Below are 15,000 nucleotides of genomic sequence, written 5' to 3'. Positions count from 1 at the left end.
CAGCTACTCGGGGAATCCCTGTTGGTTTCTTTTCCTCCGCTTAGTGATATGCTTAAATTCAGCGGGTTGTCTCGCCTGATCTGAGGTCGACAGCGGATACATTCGCTTCCATCAACTTCCTGCACGACCGCGTGCGCTCGCCCTACCAAGTGCGCCCGCAACCCTGTACAGGGCCACTTCTTCACAAGGCTGGCAATCGGCTTCCCCGCTGCACGCGTGCGGCGCACAACCGGTGTGACGTGGAAGTGACGGGACACGTTCGTAAACCCATCGCGAACCGAGTACGACGCCCTACCAAGTGCGCCCGCAACCCTGTACAGGGTCACATCTTCACAAGGCTGGCAAGCGGCATTCCGCTGCGCGCGTGCGTCGTCCGAGCAGTTGCGTGATAAACGACCGTGTCGAAAGCCCAAACACCGCCGAGGCCAGTCGCCGCCGCCGCAAGGGCAGCCACGCAGCCTGGCGAGAGGCATCGTCTCGTGTAGCGTCGCCCCCGCCCCAACTGGAGTGGCCCAGTTTTTTGAACGGGACGGGAACTGCGAAGCACTTAGACCGACGGCGGACTACGACGAGAACGCCTTAAGCTTCGCCAACGTTTCGCCAACTCGTGCGGGAGACTTTTTCCGCTTCGCGGCAAGTCGTCGCGCCGTGCTCTCCGCATCAACCGCGTACGCAGCGAACCGCAAACGTCGGGCGCAGCCTCCTCACCTCCCTGCGCTTTGCGCGCGAACGTTCCCTGTTCGCGCGGCAAAGCCTGGAGGAGGCACGGCCCCGCAGCGTGTTCGAGCGCCCGGTCTACGGGACACCCTGCTTACTTCGAGGGCAACAAGCGCAACGCAAGGCTGCGATCTCGCGCACTTTGCGCACGGCTGGAGAAGCTTTGCTGGCCGGCTTTCGCTCCTCGTGTTTACCGTGCGTTAAAGTTGCGCGTCCGTGGCTCTCGCAGCTCTTGCGCGCCCGGTCGCAGAGAGGAGTACGCAACCTCGACCGCACTTTCCCTGCAGGCTTCCTTCCGACTCGAAGTCCTGCGGCGGTCTCAACGAGGTGCCACATCCTCAATGCAGTCGGTCGCCCCCGTTTCGGTTGGGCTCTGGCACGACGGTCGCCACCGTCTCGCCCTTGAGTGGCCGCTGTTGGCGCTCGCTGTGAGGTGTTCAGCGTGCTGTCCGTGTTGCCGACGCGGTCAAAACGAGTCGACGGCTCACGTTCCCTTGTGCGCCGAAGGCTCTCTTGATATGTGATCCGACCCTCAGACAGACGAAGCCAAGGGAAGACCCAAGGCCGCAATGTGCGTTCAAAGAATCAGTGCTCAGTGTGTCCTGCAATTCACACCAAGTCTCGCAGCTGGCTGCGTTCTTCATCGACCCGAGAACCGAGTGATCCACCGCTTAGAGTCGTGAAAAAGTGTTTGTTCAATTCCGTACAGTCAAAACCAAACGTTTCTGGCACTCGGCCAAACAGTGGCCAAGAAGGGCGCTTTTCAGCGCACGCTTGGACTCCAAAACTCTGCCGCGCCTTTTTCGGCTGCCGCAAATCGAGCAAACGGTGTGTTTCGGACGGCGTTTCGCTTTCGCTACTTGCGAGTGCTTTCGTGGTCCACCCCTCTATAAATACTCGGGAGGCGTCGAAGCCGGTTCTCCAAGCCGGACCCGTAGGTATCGTTGTGTGCTCGCTCTCATTGGCCCGCCTAACCAGAAAATGCCTGCGGTACACCCATTTGGATAAGAGTGCACGCAGATGCGGGCCTCGACGGCTACACATTTCCTCGGGCGGCCGCCTCCCGGCCTCCGTGGAGCGCGGGATGCACGGTCCCATCGACAAGCCTCTCCCGTTTTTACCGTGGCGTCGCGGTTCACCACGGCAGGCGGGTCGGTCTCCTCCGCATAAAAAGGGGGACCCCCGCTTTTTGTTCCACGAAATCGCACAAGCTTTTTTCGCATCCACGGTTTGCCACCGCACACCAAAATGCCGATCCGGCTGCCTACTTTAGCCAACAGGTGGAGCCAGGCGCGCCGTACTTGCGCGGCACTTCCCACGTCCACCGAAGTCGGTGCCAAGGACCACTTTCGGCGCCGGAGCCGCGTACGAGCCTACTCGAGGCGGAAGAACGAAGCCAGCAAGGGCCTGGCCGCAAGTGCGTTCAATTGTCGGGACGTCCAAGTCCCTCGTTCTTCCGTGCTTCCTCTTTCGGCAAGTCGTTGCGGCACCTTCCCAAAGCGCGCAGACCCGCTAATCGCGACGAGCGCGACGTGGCCGTGCCGCCTTTCCCTCGGCAGCAAGCAAAACGCCTGGCAACGTCGACGCTCCCCTAACCGCGATCTCGCACCGTGTTTCGTGTGGCGAATTCAAAAGCCGGCCGGCGCTGCTGCAACCATTACGGTCGGTACGCATACGCCGCGGAGGGCGGGACGGTCATCGGAGCGTGCGGTTCCTCCATCGAGTACTGCGCACCTCGGCCGTCGCATCGCCGTGCCATGACCGGCCGCGCGTCAACGCGAACCGGTGCCAGCGAGATCCCTCGCCTGCAAGAACCGACCGGCAGCCTCCGTCACCCGAGGACGCGGAGGCGCTTGCCGCGGACGGCGGGACGGTATGCACTGGTGCACAGCGGACCCGTCACATCGCCAGTTCCTTGACCGACCGCCGACGCTTGTGCCGTTCCTCTCGTACTTGGCAGTCGCCGCGCGATTGTCGGGTCTCGTTCTTGCACGCTCGAACGGTCGGGAGGGCACTCGGCTGGCGTTTCGGGAACGCGCAGCCTCGCCTTCTACCGACGTAACCACGACTCGCCGTTCGCGCTCCGCCGCTCCTGTTTACAGTACTAGGCGGTCCCGCAGCGGTCGGGTCGCGCATTTCGAGCGCTTCGAGCCACGGTGCAGTGGCGGGTCGAAAGCCGACCTATGAGTGCGTTGCGCCGTTTGTACCCGCGTCCGCCACCTGGCCGACCGTCCAAGGTCGCGGTGTTGGCGTCCGCTGGGCGCAACAATTTGTCACGGGGTGCCGCTCCACATTCAGGCAGCCCCGTGGGGAAAAGCCGACCCCGCGTCCAAACGGGGTCAGCGGCAGAAAGTGTCGGGCGCAGACGCAGCTGAGGCGCTCACCCTTCACAATCCGTTAATGATCCTTCCGCAGGTTCACCTACGGAAACCTTGTTACGACTTTTACTTCCTCTAAATGATCAAGTTTGGTCATCTTTCCAACAGACCGGCGCAACCGAAAGGCCGCGCCGGACATCGGTCCGAAGACCTCACTAAATCATTCAATCGGTAGTAGCGACGGGCGGTGTGTACAAAGGGCAGGGACGTAATCAACGCGAGCTTATGACTCGCGCTTACTGGGAATTCCTCGTTCAAGGGGAACAATTGCAAGCCCCTATCCCAATCACGAAAGAAGTTCCACGGGTTACCCAGTCTTTTCAGACAGGGATAAAGACACGCTGCTTCCTTCAGTGTAGCGCGCGTGCGGCCCCGGACATCTAAGGGCATCACAGACCTGTTATTGCTCTGTTTCGTGCGGCTAGGAGCCGCTTGTCCCTCTAAGAAGGTTGTAAGGTGCTGGGAACCCCGCACCTATTTAATAGGCTAGAGTCTCGTTCGTTATCGGAATTAACCAGACAAATCGCTCCACCAACTAAGAACGGCCATGCACCACCATCCACCGAATCAAGAAAGAGCTCTCAATCTGTCAATCCTCCCAGTGTCCGGGCCGGGTAAGTTTTCCCGTGTTGAGTCAAATTAAGCCGCAGGCTCCACTCCTGGTGGTGCCCTTCCGTCAATTCCTTTAAGTTTCAGCTTTGCAACCATACTTCCCCCGGAACCCAAATACTTTGGTTTCCCGGAAGCTGCCCGCCGAGTCATTTGAGTAACTCAGGCGGATCGCTGGTTGGCATCGTTTATGGTCAGAACTAGGGCGGTATCTGATCGCCTTCGAACCTCTGACTTTCGTTCTTGATCAATGAAAACATTCTTGGCAAATGCTTTCGCAGTAGTTCGTCTTGCGACGGTCCAAGAATTTCACCTCTAGCGCCGCAATACGAATGCCCCCGTCCGTCCCTCTTAATCATTACCTCGTATTCCAAAAACCAACAGAACAGAAACGAGGTCTTGTTCTATTATTCCATGCAAGTTTATTCAGGCGACTCGCCTGCGTTGAGCACTCTAATTTTTTCAAAGTAAAAGCACCGGCCATCTCGAGGCACACAATGAAGTGCACCAAGAAAGAACCGGCATGATGTTCAGTCCGAGCCGTCGCATCGGGTAGATGCACTACTCGTCTGGAACTGAGATCCAACTACGAGCTTTTTAACCGCAGCAGCTTTAGTATACGCTATTGGAGCTGGAATTACCGCGGCTGCTGGCACCAGACTTGCCCTCCAATTGATCCTCGTTAAAGGATTTAGAGTGTACTCATTTCAATTACGGGGCCTCAAAAGAGTCCCGTATTGTTATTTTTCGTCACTACCTCCCCGTGCCGGGAGTGGGTAATTTGCGCGCCTGCTGCCTTCCTTGGATGTGGTAGCCGTTTCTCAGGCTCCCTCTCCGGAATCGAACCCTGATTCTCCGTTACCCGTAACAACCATGGTAAGCAAGTAACCTACCATCGAAAGTTGATAAGGCAGACACTTGAAAGAAACGTCGCCGGCTCGTGGCCATGCGATCAGCACAAAGTTATCCAGAGTCACCACACAATACGGGCCGAAACCCGATCGATCTTGGTCTAATAAAAGCACCCGTTACCCAAAGGGCTCCAGGCTCACTGCATGTATTAGCTCTAGAATTGCCACAGTTATCCAAGTAGGAAGAAACGATCTAAGGAACCATAACTGATTTAATGAGTCATTCGCGGTTTCGCCTTATTTCGGCATGTACTTAGACATGCATGGCTTAATCTTTGAGACAAGCATATGATTACTGGCAGGATCAACCAGGTAATCGTTCGACTGCGCGTCCGTCCTCGCCTTCGGCGGGCCGGACGCAGTCTGTGTGCGGCGGAGGCCACCTTCAGGCGCCCCAACACGCTTATTTTGCACTCCGAGATGACGGCGTTCGAGCTCGCTACGGCACAACCTTCCCGAAAGACGAGTGGGAGCCGTGCGGCAAGAAGCACGTTCATGCTCGCTCTTTTTCGTTGCATCGACTCGGTCGCGCCGTGCGGGTTGCCCAAGCCCGCTGCACTGTCGGTGGACCGGCCGGAACTAGCAACGGAGCCGAGACTGCAAAGCCGCCAGACGACGGGTCACGCCCGCGTCTTCGGCGCTTTCGCATCTGAATCGCCCGAGGACGACACGGAACACACCTCGATATCGTGGTAAAACGGCACCGTCCGACAACCAGCCCCTAACGCATCAAGCGGATGAGGCTGCAGACGACTGCCGTGGATTCCCCTGGAGCAGACCCGAGGACACGCTTGACGAGGCCGAAGCCCGCCGCATATCAGACACCCGGTCGCTTTCGCGTACGCCGCTCACGAGAACCCCCACATAATAGCAGCGATAAGTACCCAGACCTCCTTGGGCACTAATACGAGCGTACTCGAGAAAATTTCACCGCGGGTGTGCCCCGAAACGTGTGGCACGTTGAGCGTGCCACAAGTCTACGTCGCTCTCAAACCCGCCGAGGTCGTAGAATTTGCGACCCTACTCACGAAATTCCCACCGAGGATACGGCCGCAAACGTACCGCACCTTGGGTAGGCCACGAGTTTGTGCAACACTACGCTGACGGCACAGCACCGAGGTCGTGCGCGCACGCACGGGAAAATTCCGCCGCGGTTTCTGCCGAAAACGTGAGGCACCACGACTCTCCGCAAGTTCGCGTCGACTGCGAAAGACCGAAGTCGTGAACGACGTGTCCGCTACTCGCCGCCGACACGCTGGACACCAAACGTACAACGACTCGACGGCGTCGTAGAGGCCCACGACGCGGTTTTCCTTAACGACGTCTCGGCGTGGCACCGACAGGTTAGAACGGCCGACCAACGTTCCCTGTCCGCCGTTCGGCTCAGTCGAAGGGCTCGGCGACTTCGGCAACGCTGCGAAGCCGCACGGTGACGCACGCCATGTCCCCATTTTTTTTTTTTTTTCTTTCTGCGTCTGCCGGGGTGCCCCTATAATAGCAGCGATAAGCACCCAGACCGCCGTGGGTCGCTCGCCCCGGCTGACGTGGTTTTTCGTACTCCTGCGGCGGTCGCCGTCAAGCACGTCCAAATACGCTACTTTCGTGGGCGCATTCACGCTCTTTCGCTTCGCCGGAGTGCCAGCACTCACTCTGCCAAAAACGGCGAACATCCGAGCGGCGGTTCCCACTTTTGCGTCGGCGTCGCAAACCCCGCCCCGGCAGACGAGGTTTGCCGTACTCGTGCGACGGTGGCCGGCGGGCACGTCGAAAGACGCCGATATCGTGCGCGAATTGGCGCACCTTGGCTTCACCGGAGTGCCGCCACTGACTCCTCCAAAAACGGCGAAGATCCGAGCGGCGCTTCCCACTTTCGCATCGGCGTCCCGAACTCCGCCCCGGCTGACGCGGTTTACCGTACTCGTGCGACGGTCGCCGGCGAGCACGTGGAAAGACGCCGATATCGTGCCCGAATCGGCTCCGTTCGGCTTCGCCGGAGTGCCAGCACTGGCTCGGCGAAAGACGACGAACATCCGAGCGACGGTTCTCACTATTGCGTACGCGTCGCAAACCCCGCCCCGGCAGACGCACTTTGCCGTACTCGTGCGACGGTCGCCGGCGAGCACGTAGAAAGACGCCGATATCGTGCCGGAATCGGCCCCGTTTGGCTTCGCCGGAGTGCCAGCACTCACTCGGCCACAAACGGCGAACATCCGAGCGGCGGTTCCCACTTAGCCGTCGGCGTCCCGAACTCCGCCCCGGCAGACGCGGTTGCCGAGCTCGTGCGACTAGCGACCGCGAAGCCGTCTCGCGACGCCGCTTTCGTGCGCGGCTCCCACTGCGACCTGGGTCACCCGAGGTCGACGAGCAAGAAAGAATGTCGAAAAAAAATTTTTTTTTTTTTTGCGTCTGCCGGGGTGCCCCTATAATAGCAGCGATAAGCACCCAGACCGCCATGGGTCGCTCGCCCCGGCTGACGTGGTTTTTCGTTTTCCTGCGGTGGTCGTCGTCAAGCACGTCCAAACACGCCACTTTCGTGGGCGCATTCGCGCTCTTTCGCTTCGCCGGAGTGCCAGCACTCACTCTGCCAAAAACGGCGAACATCCTAGTGGCGGTTCCCACTTTTGCGTCGGCGTCGCCAACCCCGCCCCGGCATACGCGGTTTGCCGTACTCGTGCGGCGGTGGCCGGCGGGCACGTCGAAAGACACCGATATCGTGCGCGAGTCGATGCTTCTTGGTCTCGCAGGAGGGCCGCCACTCACTCCTGCAAAAACGGCGAAGATCCGAGCGGCGCTTCCCACTTTTTCGTCGGCATCGCAAACCTCGCCCCGGCAGACGCGCTTTGCCGTACTCGTGCGACGGTCGCCGGCGAGCACGTCGAAATACGCCGATATCGTGCCCGAATCGGCCCCGTTTCGCTTCGCCGGAGTGCCAGCACTCACTCGGCCAAAAACGGCGAACATCCGAGCAGCGGTACCCACTTAGCCGTCGGCATCCCGAACTCCGCGCCGGCTGACGCGGTTGCCGAGCTCGTGCGACTAGCGACCGCGAACGCGTCTCGCGACGCCGCTTTCGTGCGCGGCTCCCATTGCGACCTGGGTTACCCGAGCTCGACCAGCAAAAAAGAAGGTCGAAAAAAAATTTTTTTTTTCTGCGTCTGCCGGGGTGCCCCTATAATAGCAGCGATAAGCACCCAGACCGCCGTGGGTCGCTCGCCCCGGCTGACGTGGTTTTTCGTACTCCTGCAGCGGTCGCCGTCAAGCACGTCCAAATACGCCACTTTCGTGGGCGCTTTCGCGCTCTTTCGCGTCGCCGGTGTGCCAGCACTCACTCTGCCAAAAACGGCGAACATCCTAGTGGCGGTTCCCACTTTTGCGTCGGCGTCGCCAACCCCGCCCCGGCATACGCGGTTTGCCGTACTCGTGCGGCGGTGGCCGGCGGGCACGTCGAAAGACACCGATATCGTGCGCGAGTCGATGCTTCTTGGTCTCGCAGGAGGGCCGCCACTCACTCCTGCAAAAACGGCGAAGATCCGAGCGGCGCTTCCCACTTTTTCGTCGGCATCGCAAACCTCGCCCCGGCAGACGCGCTTTGCCGTACTCGTGCGACGGTCGCCGGCGAGCACGTCGAAATACGCCGATATCGTGCCCGAATCGGCCCCGTTTCGCTTCGCCGGAGTGCCAGCACTCACTCGGCCAAAAACGGCGAACATCCGAGCAGCGGTACCCACTTAGCCGTCGGCATCCCGAACTCCGCGCCGGCTGACGCGGTTGCCGAGCTCGTGCGACTAGCGACCGCGAACGCGTCTCGCGACGCCGCTTTCGTGCGCGGCTCCCATTGCGACCTGGGTTACCCGAGCTCGACCAGCAAAAAAGAAGGTCGAAAAAAAATTTTTTTTTTCTGCGTCTGCCGGGGTGCCCCTATAATAGCAGCGATAAGCACCCAGACCGCCGTGGGTCGCTCGCCCCGGCTGACGTGGTTTTTCGTACTCCTGCAGCGGTCGCCGTCAAGCACGTCCAAATACGCCACTTTCGTGGGCGCTTTCGCGCTCTTTCGCGTCGCCGGTGTGCCAGCACTCACTCTGCCAAAAACGGCCAACATCCGAGCGGCGGTTCCCACTTTTGCGTCGGCGTCGTAAACCCCGCCCCGGCAGACGCGGTTTGCCCTACTCGTTCGACGGTCGCCGGCGAGCGCGTCGAAAGACGCCGATATCGTGCGCTAATTGGCGCTCCTTGGCTTCTCCGGAGTGCCGCCACTCACTCCTCCAAAAACGGCGAAGATCCGAGCGGCGTTCTCCACTTTCGCATCGGCGTCCCGAACTCCGCCCGGGCTGACGCGGTTTACCGTACTCGTGCGACGGTCGCCGCCGGGCACGTCGAAAGACGCCGATATCGTGCCGTAATCGGCCCCGTTTGGCTTCGCCCGAGTGCCAGCACTCACTCGGCCAAAAACGGCGAACATCCGAGCAGCGTTTCCCACTTTCGCATCGGCGTCCCGAAGCCCGCCCCGGCAGACGCGGTTTGCCCTACTCGAGCGACGGTCGCCGGCGATCACGTCGAAAGGCGCCGAATTCGTGCACGAATCGATGCTTCTTGGTCTCGCAGGAGGGCCGCCACTCACTCCTGCAAAAACGGCGAAGATCCGAGTTGCGCTTCCCACTTTTTCGTCGGCGTCCCGAACTACGCCCCGGCTGACGCGGTTTACCGTACTCGTGCGACGGTCGCCGGCGGGCACTTCAAAATACGCCGATTTCGTGGGCGCATTCACGCTGTTTCGCTTCCCCGGAGTGCCAACACTCACTCTGCCGAAAGCGGCGATCATCCGAGCGGCGGTTCCCACTTTTGCGTCGGCTTCGCAAACGGCGCCCCGGCAGACGCGCTCGTGCGACGTACTCGTGCGACGGTCGCCGGCGAGCACGTCGAAAGACGCCGATATCGTGCTCGAATCGACCCCGTTTCGCTTCGCCGGAGTGCTGCCAGTCACGGCGCAGAGAACGGCGAACAAGTGTTTTTTTTTTTTTTTCCTAGAATTTGTGTTATAGAAGGCACATTTGATATCGGACGATAATTTTCAACTTTATCACGCGCACCGATTTTCGTGTAGAGGTTTGCAAGTTTATGGGAATTTCTCCACTTGGAATAATGCGATTTAGTAGTACTACGAGAACTTCATGGATGTACTCAAGGGTACGGGGCAAGTCAGTTACGTCAACACCTGCAGATTTTTTACACTTCAAACTGAAAATTGTTGGTTGTGAGTCCTCGTGTGATATTAAAGGCCGATTCGCTAACACATAGAACAAAGAAAGAAAGGAAGAAAAAACGCCCGCGCTCGCTCAAGAAACCTGGGTTCGCAACAAGTGGCAACAACAAGCAACCGAGCGAGTGCGCCAAAACCCGTGGCGGCCGAACAAACGCGAAGTCCCAACCGCGTCAGCCGGGGCGGCACGGGACAGGAAAAATCACTTCAGCCGGGGCGGCGGGGCACCGAATAAACCTCGTCACCTCGTCGCAGGATAAAAGAGGAAACAAAAAGTCTAAACAGCGTCTGCTGGAGCGAATGCGTAATAAAACAACAACAACAACAAAAAAAAAACACCCGCGCTCAAGAAGTCTGCAATCCTCACAAAAGGCGACTGTGACCGAGCAGCGTCAGCCGGGGCCGTGCGGAAACGGAAAAACCGCGACTACCGGGGCGTCGAGGCACCGAAAAATCCACTTCAGCCGCGGCGAAAAAAAAAACAAAAAGAAAGACGGAGGGGGGGGGGGGAACCACGTCTGCCGGGGCGAAGGAAAAAAAAAAACGCGTCTGCCGGGGCGAGCCCGGGTGCGGCACCACCGGGAAAACTGTGGCAAACAGACATGGCGATCGAGTGAGTGGGCCGCCAGCCAGGCTCAGCCAAAAAGTGCAAAGTCCGAACTGCGTCAGCCGGGGCGGCAAAAACCGCGTCAGCCGGGGCGGCGCAAAAAACCGCGTCTGCCGGGGCGGCACGAAACCGCGTCAGCCGGGGCGGGGCGAAAACTGCGTCAGCCGGGGCGAAAAGAAAAAAAAAAAACGCGTCTGCCGGGGCAAGCCCGGGTGCGGCACCACCGGGAAAACTGTGGCAAACAGACATGGCGATCGAGTGAGTGGGCCGCCAGCCAGGCACAGCCGAAAAGTGCAAAGTCCGAACCGTGTCAGCCGGGGCGACGCAAAAACCGCGTCAGCCGGGGCGGCGCGAAAACCGCGTCAGCCGGGGCGGCACGAAACCGCGTCAGCCGGGGCGGCGCGAAAACTGCGTCAGCCGGGGCGGCGCGAAAACCTCGTCAGCCGGGGCGAGCGAAAAGGGGGGGGGGGAACCACGTCTGCCGGGGCGAAAGAAAAAAAAACGCGTCTGCCGGGGCGAGCCCGGGTGCGGCACCACCGGGAAGACTGTGGCAAACAGACATGGCGATCGAGTGAGTGGGCCGCCAGCCAGGCTCAGCCCAAAAAGTGCCAAGTCCGAACTGCGTCAGCCGGGGCGGCAAAAACCGCGTCAGCCGGGGCGGCGCGAAAACCGCGTCTGCCGGGGCGGCGCGAAAACTGCGTCTGCCGGGGCGAGCCCGGGTGCGGCACCACCGGGAAAACTGTGGCAAACAGACATGGCGATCGAGTGAGTGGGCCGCCAGCCAGGCACAGCCGAAAAGTGCTAAGTCCGAACTGCGTCTGCCGGGGCGGCACGAAACCGCGTCAGCCGGGGCGGCGCGAAAACCGCGTCTGCCGGGGCGGCACGAAACCGCGTCAGCCGGGGCGGCGCGAAAACTGCGTCAGCCGGGGCGAGCCCGGGTGCGGCACCACCGGGAAAACTGTGGCAAACAGACATGGCGATCGAGTGAGTGGGCCGCCAGCCAGGCACAGCCGAAAAGTGCTAAGTCCGAACTGCGTCTGCCGGGGCGGCACGAAACCGCGTCAGCCGGGGCGGCGCGAAAACCGCGTCTGCCGGGGCGGCACGAAACCGCGTCAGCCGGGGCGGCGCGAAAACTGCGTCAGCCGGGGCGAGCCCGGGTGCGGCACCACCGGGAAAACTGTGGCAAACAGACATGGCGATCGAGTGAGTGGGCCGCCAGCCAGGCACAGCCGAAAAGTGCTAAGTCCGAACTGCGTCAGCCGGGGCGGCAAAAACCGCGTCAGCCGGGGCGGCGCAAAAAACCGCGTCTGCCGGGGCGGCACGAAACCGCGTCAGCCGGGGCGGCGCGAAAACTGCGTCAGCCGGGGCGAAAGAAAAAAAAAAAACGCGTCTGCCGGGGCGAGCCCGGGTGCGGCACCACCGGGAAAACTGTGGCAAACAGACATGGCGATCGAGTGAGTGGGCCGCCAGCCAGGCACAGCCGAAAAGTGCTAAGTCCGAACTGCGTCTGCCGGGGCGGCACGAAACCGCGTCAGCCGGGGCGGCGCGAAAACCGCGTCTGCCGGGGCGGCACGAAACCGCGTCAGCCGGGGCGGCGCGAAAACTGCGTCAGCCGGGGCGAGCCCGGGTGCGGCACCACCGGGAAAACTGTGGCAAACAGACATGGCGATCGAGTGAGTGGGCCGCCAGCCAGGCACAGCCGAAAAGTGCTAAGTCCGAACTGCGTCTGCCGGGGCGGCACGAAACCGCGTCAGCCGGGGCGGCGCGAAAACCGCGTCTGCCGGGGCGGCACGAAACCGCGTCAGCCGGGGCGGCGCGAAAACTGCGTCAGCCGGGGCGAGCCCGGGTGCGGCACCACCGGGAAAACTGTGGCAAACAGACATGGCGATCGAGTGAGTGGGCCGCCAGCCAGGCACAGCCGAAAAGTGCAAAGTCCGAACCGTGTCAGCCGGGGCGACGCAAAAACCGCGTCAGCCGGGGCGGCGCGAAAACCGCGTCAGCCGGGGCGGCACGAAACCGCGTCAGCCGGGGCGGCGCGAAAACTGCGTCAGCCGGGGCGGCGCGAAAACCTCGTCAGCCGGGGCGAGCGAAAAGGGGGGGGGGGAACCACGTCTGCCGGGGCGAAAGAAAAAAAAAACGCGTCTGCCGGGGCGAGCCCGGGTGCGGCACCACCGGGAAGACTGTGGCAAACAGACATGGCGATCGAGTGAGTGGGCCGCCAGCCAGGCTCAGCCCAAAAAGTGCCAAGTCCGAACTGCGTCAGCCGGGGCGGCAAAAACCGCGTCAGCCGGGGCGGCGCGAAAACCGCGTCTGCCGGGGCGGCGCGAAAACTGCGTCAGCCGGGGCGAGCCCGGGTGCGGCACCACCGGGAAAACTGTGGCTAACAGACATGGCGATCGAGTGAGTGGGCCACCAGCCAGGCTCAGCCAAAAAGTGCCAAGTCCGAACTGCGTCAGCCGGGGCGGCAAAAACCGCGTCAGCCGGGGCGGTGCAAAAAAACCGCGTCTGCCGGGGCGGCACGAAACCGCGTCAGCCGGGGCGGCGCGAAAACTGCGTCAGCCGGGGCGAAAGAAAAAAAAAACGCGTCTGCCGGGGCGAGCCCGGGTGCGGCACCACCGGGAAAACTGTGGCAAACAGACATGGCGATCGAGTGAGTGGGCCGCCAGCCAGGCACAGCCGAAAAGTGCTAAGTCCGAACTGCGTCTGCCGGGGCGGCACGAAACCGCGTCAGCCGGGGCGGCGCGAAAACCGCGTCTGCCGGGGCGGCACGAAACCGCGTCAGCCGGGGCGGCGCGAAAACTGCGTCAGCCGGGGCGAGCCCGGGTGCGGCACCACCGGGAAAACTGTGGCAAACAGACATGGCGATCGAGTGAGTGGGCCGCCAGCCAGGCACAGCCGAAAAGTGCTAAGTCCGAACTGCGTCTGCCGGGGCGGCACGAAACCGCGTCAGCCGGGGCGGCGCGAAAACCGCGTCTGCCGGGGCGGCACGAAACCGCGTCAGCCGGGGCGGCGCGAAAACTGCGTCAGCCGGGGCGAGCCCGGGTGCGGCACCACCGGGAAAACTGTGGCAAACAGACATGGCGATCGAGTGAGTGGGCCGCCAGCCAGGCACAGCCGAAAAGTGCTAAGTCCGAACTGCGTCAGCCGGGGCGGCAAAAACCGCGTCAGCCGGGGCGGCGCAAAAAACCGCGTCTGCCGGGGCGGCACGAAACCGCGTCAGCCGGGGCGGCGCGAAAACTGCGTCAGCCGGGGCGAAAGAAAAAAAAAAAACGCGTCTGCCGGGGCGAGCCCGGGTGCGGCACCACCGGGAAAACTGTGGCAAACAGACATGGCGATCGAGTGAGTGGGCCGCCAGCCAGGCACAGCCGAAAAGTGCTAAGTCCGAACTGCGTCTGCCGGGGCGGCACGAAACCGCGTCAGCCGGGGCGGCGCGAAAACCGCGTCTGCCGGGGCGGCACGAAACCGCGTCAGCCGGGGCGGCGCGAAAACTGCGTCAGCCGGGGCGAGCCCGGGTGCGGCACCACCGGGAAAACTGTGGCAAACAGACATGGCGATTGAGTGAGTGGGCCGCCAGCCAGGCACAGCCGAAAAGTGCTAAGTCCGAACTGCGTCTGCCGGGGCGGCACGAAACCGCGTCAGCCGGGGCGGCGCGAAAACCGCGTCTGCCGGGGCGGCACGAAACCGCGTCAGCCGGGGCGGCGCGAAAACTGCGTCAGCCGGGGCGAGCCCGGGTGCGGCACCACCGGGAAAACTGTGGCAAACAGACATGGCGATCGAGTGAGTGGGCCGCCAGCCAGGCACAGCCGAAAAGTGCTAAGTCCGAACTGCGTCTGCCGGGGCGGCACGAAACCGCGTCAGCCGGGGCGGCGCGAAAACCGCGTCTGCCGGGGCGGCACGAAACCGCGTCAGCCGGGGCGGCGCGAAAACTGCGTCAGCCGGGGCGAGCCCGGGTGCGGCACCACCGGGAAAACTGTGGCAAACAGACATGGCGATCGAGTGAGTGGGCCGCCAGCCAGGCACAGCCGAAAAGTGCAAAGTCCGAACCGTGTCAGCCGGGGCGACGCAAAAACCGCGTCAGCCGGGGCGGCGCGAAAACCGCGTCTGCCGGGGCGGCACGAAACCGCGTCAGCCGGGGCGGCGCGAAAACTGCGTCAGCCGGGGCGAGCCCGGGTGCGGCACCACCGGGAAAACTGTGGCAAACAGACATGGCGATCGAGTGAGTGGGCCGCCAGCCAGGCACAGCCGAAAAGTGCTAAGTCCGAACTGCGTCAGCCGGGGCGGCAAAAACCGCGTCAGCCGGGGCGGCGCAAAAACCGCGTCTGCCGGGGCGAAATAAAAAAAAAAAACAAAGAAAAAAGCCCGCGCTTAATCAAAAGAAAACAAAGAAAAAAGCTTGCGCTTAATCAAAAGAAAACAAACAAAAAAAGTTCGCGCTTAAGCCTGGCGGTGGAACCACCGGGGCAAACAGACCTGGCGATCGAGTGAGTGGGCCGCCAGCCAGGCACAGCCAAAAAGTGCAAA

The 15,000-nt window shown here is 61.8% G+C and overlaps 3 non-coding genes across 3 annotated transcripts in view; all 3 read right to left on the bottom strand.

The window, feature by feature from the left end:
• The window catches only part of LOC142793726 (large subunit ribosomal RNA), a 3,958-nt gene extending 3,869 nt beyond the window's left edge, over window positions 1-89 (bottom strand). The window contains exon 1 of the ribosomal RNA XR_012891778.1: window positions 1-89. This exon is cut by the window's left edge and continues 3,869 nt beyond it. This is a non-coding gene — a ribosomal RNA (large subunit ribosomal RNA).
• Window positions 90-1,243: 1,154 nt separating this feature from the next.
• Window positions 1,244-1,396, bottom strand: LOC142793717 (5.8S ribosomal RNA). The gene has a single exon (XR_012891769.1). It is a non-coding gene; the product is annotated as a 5.8S ribosomal RNA (ribosomal RNA).
• A 1,719-nt stretch (window positions 1,397-3,115) lies between these two features.
• On the bottom strand, window positions 3,116-4,930 carry LOC142793723 (small subunit ribosomal RNA). The gene has a single exon (XR_012891775.1). It is a non-coding gene; the product is annotated as a small subunit ribosomal RNA (ribosomal RNA).
• Window positions 4,931-15,000: the final 10,070 nt, after the last annotated feature.

This window comes from Rhipicephalus microplus, unplaced genomic scaffold (genome assembly GCF_043290135.1).
Source record: "Rhipicephalus microplus isolate Deutch F79 unplaced genomic scaffold, USDA_Rmic scaffold_325, whole genome shotgun sequence".
NCBI lineage: Eukaryota > Metazoa > Arthropoda > Arachnida > Ixodida > Ixodidae > Rhipicephalus > Rhipicephalus microplus.
Note: the sequence above shows the minus strand (reverse complement) of the source record. Positions and strands in the feature narration are given on the sequence as shown.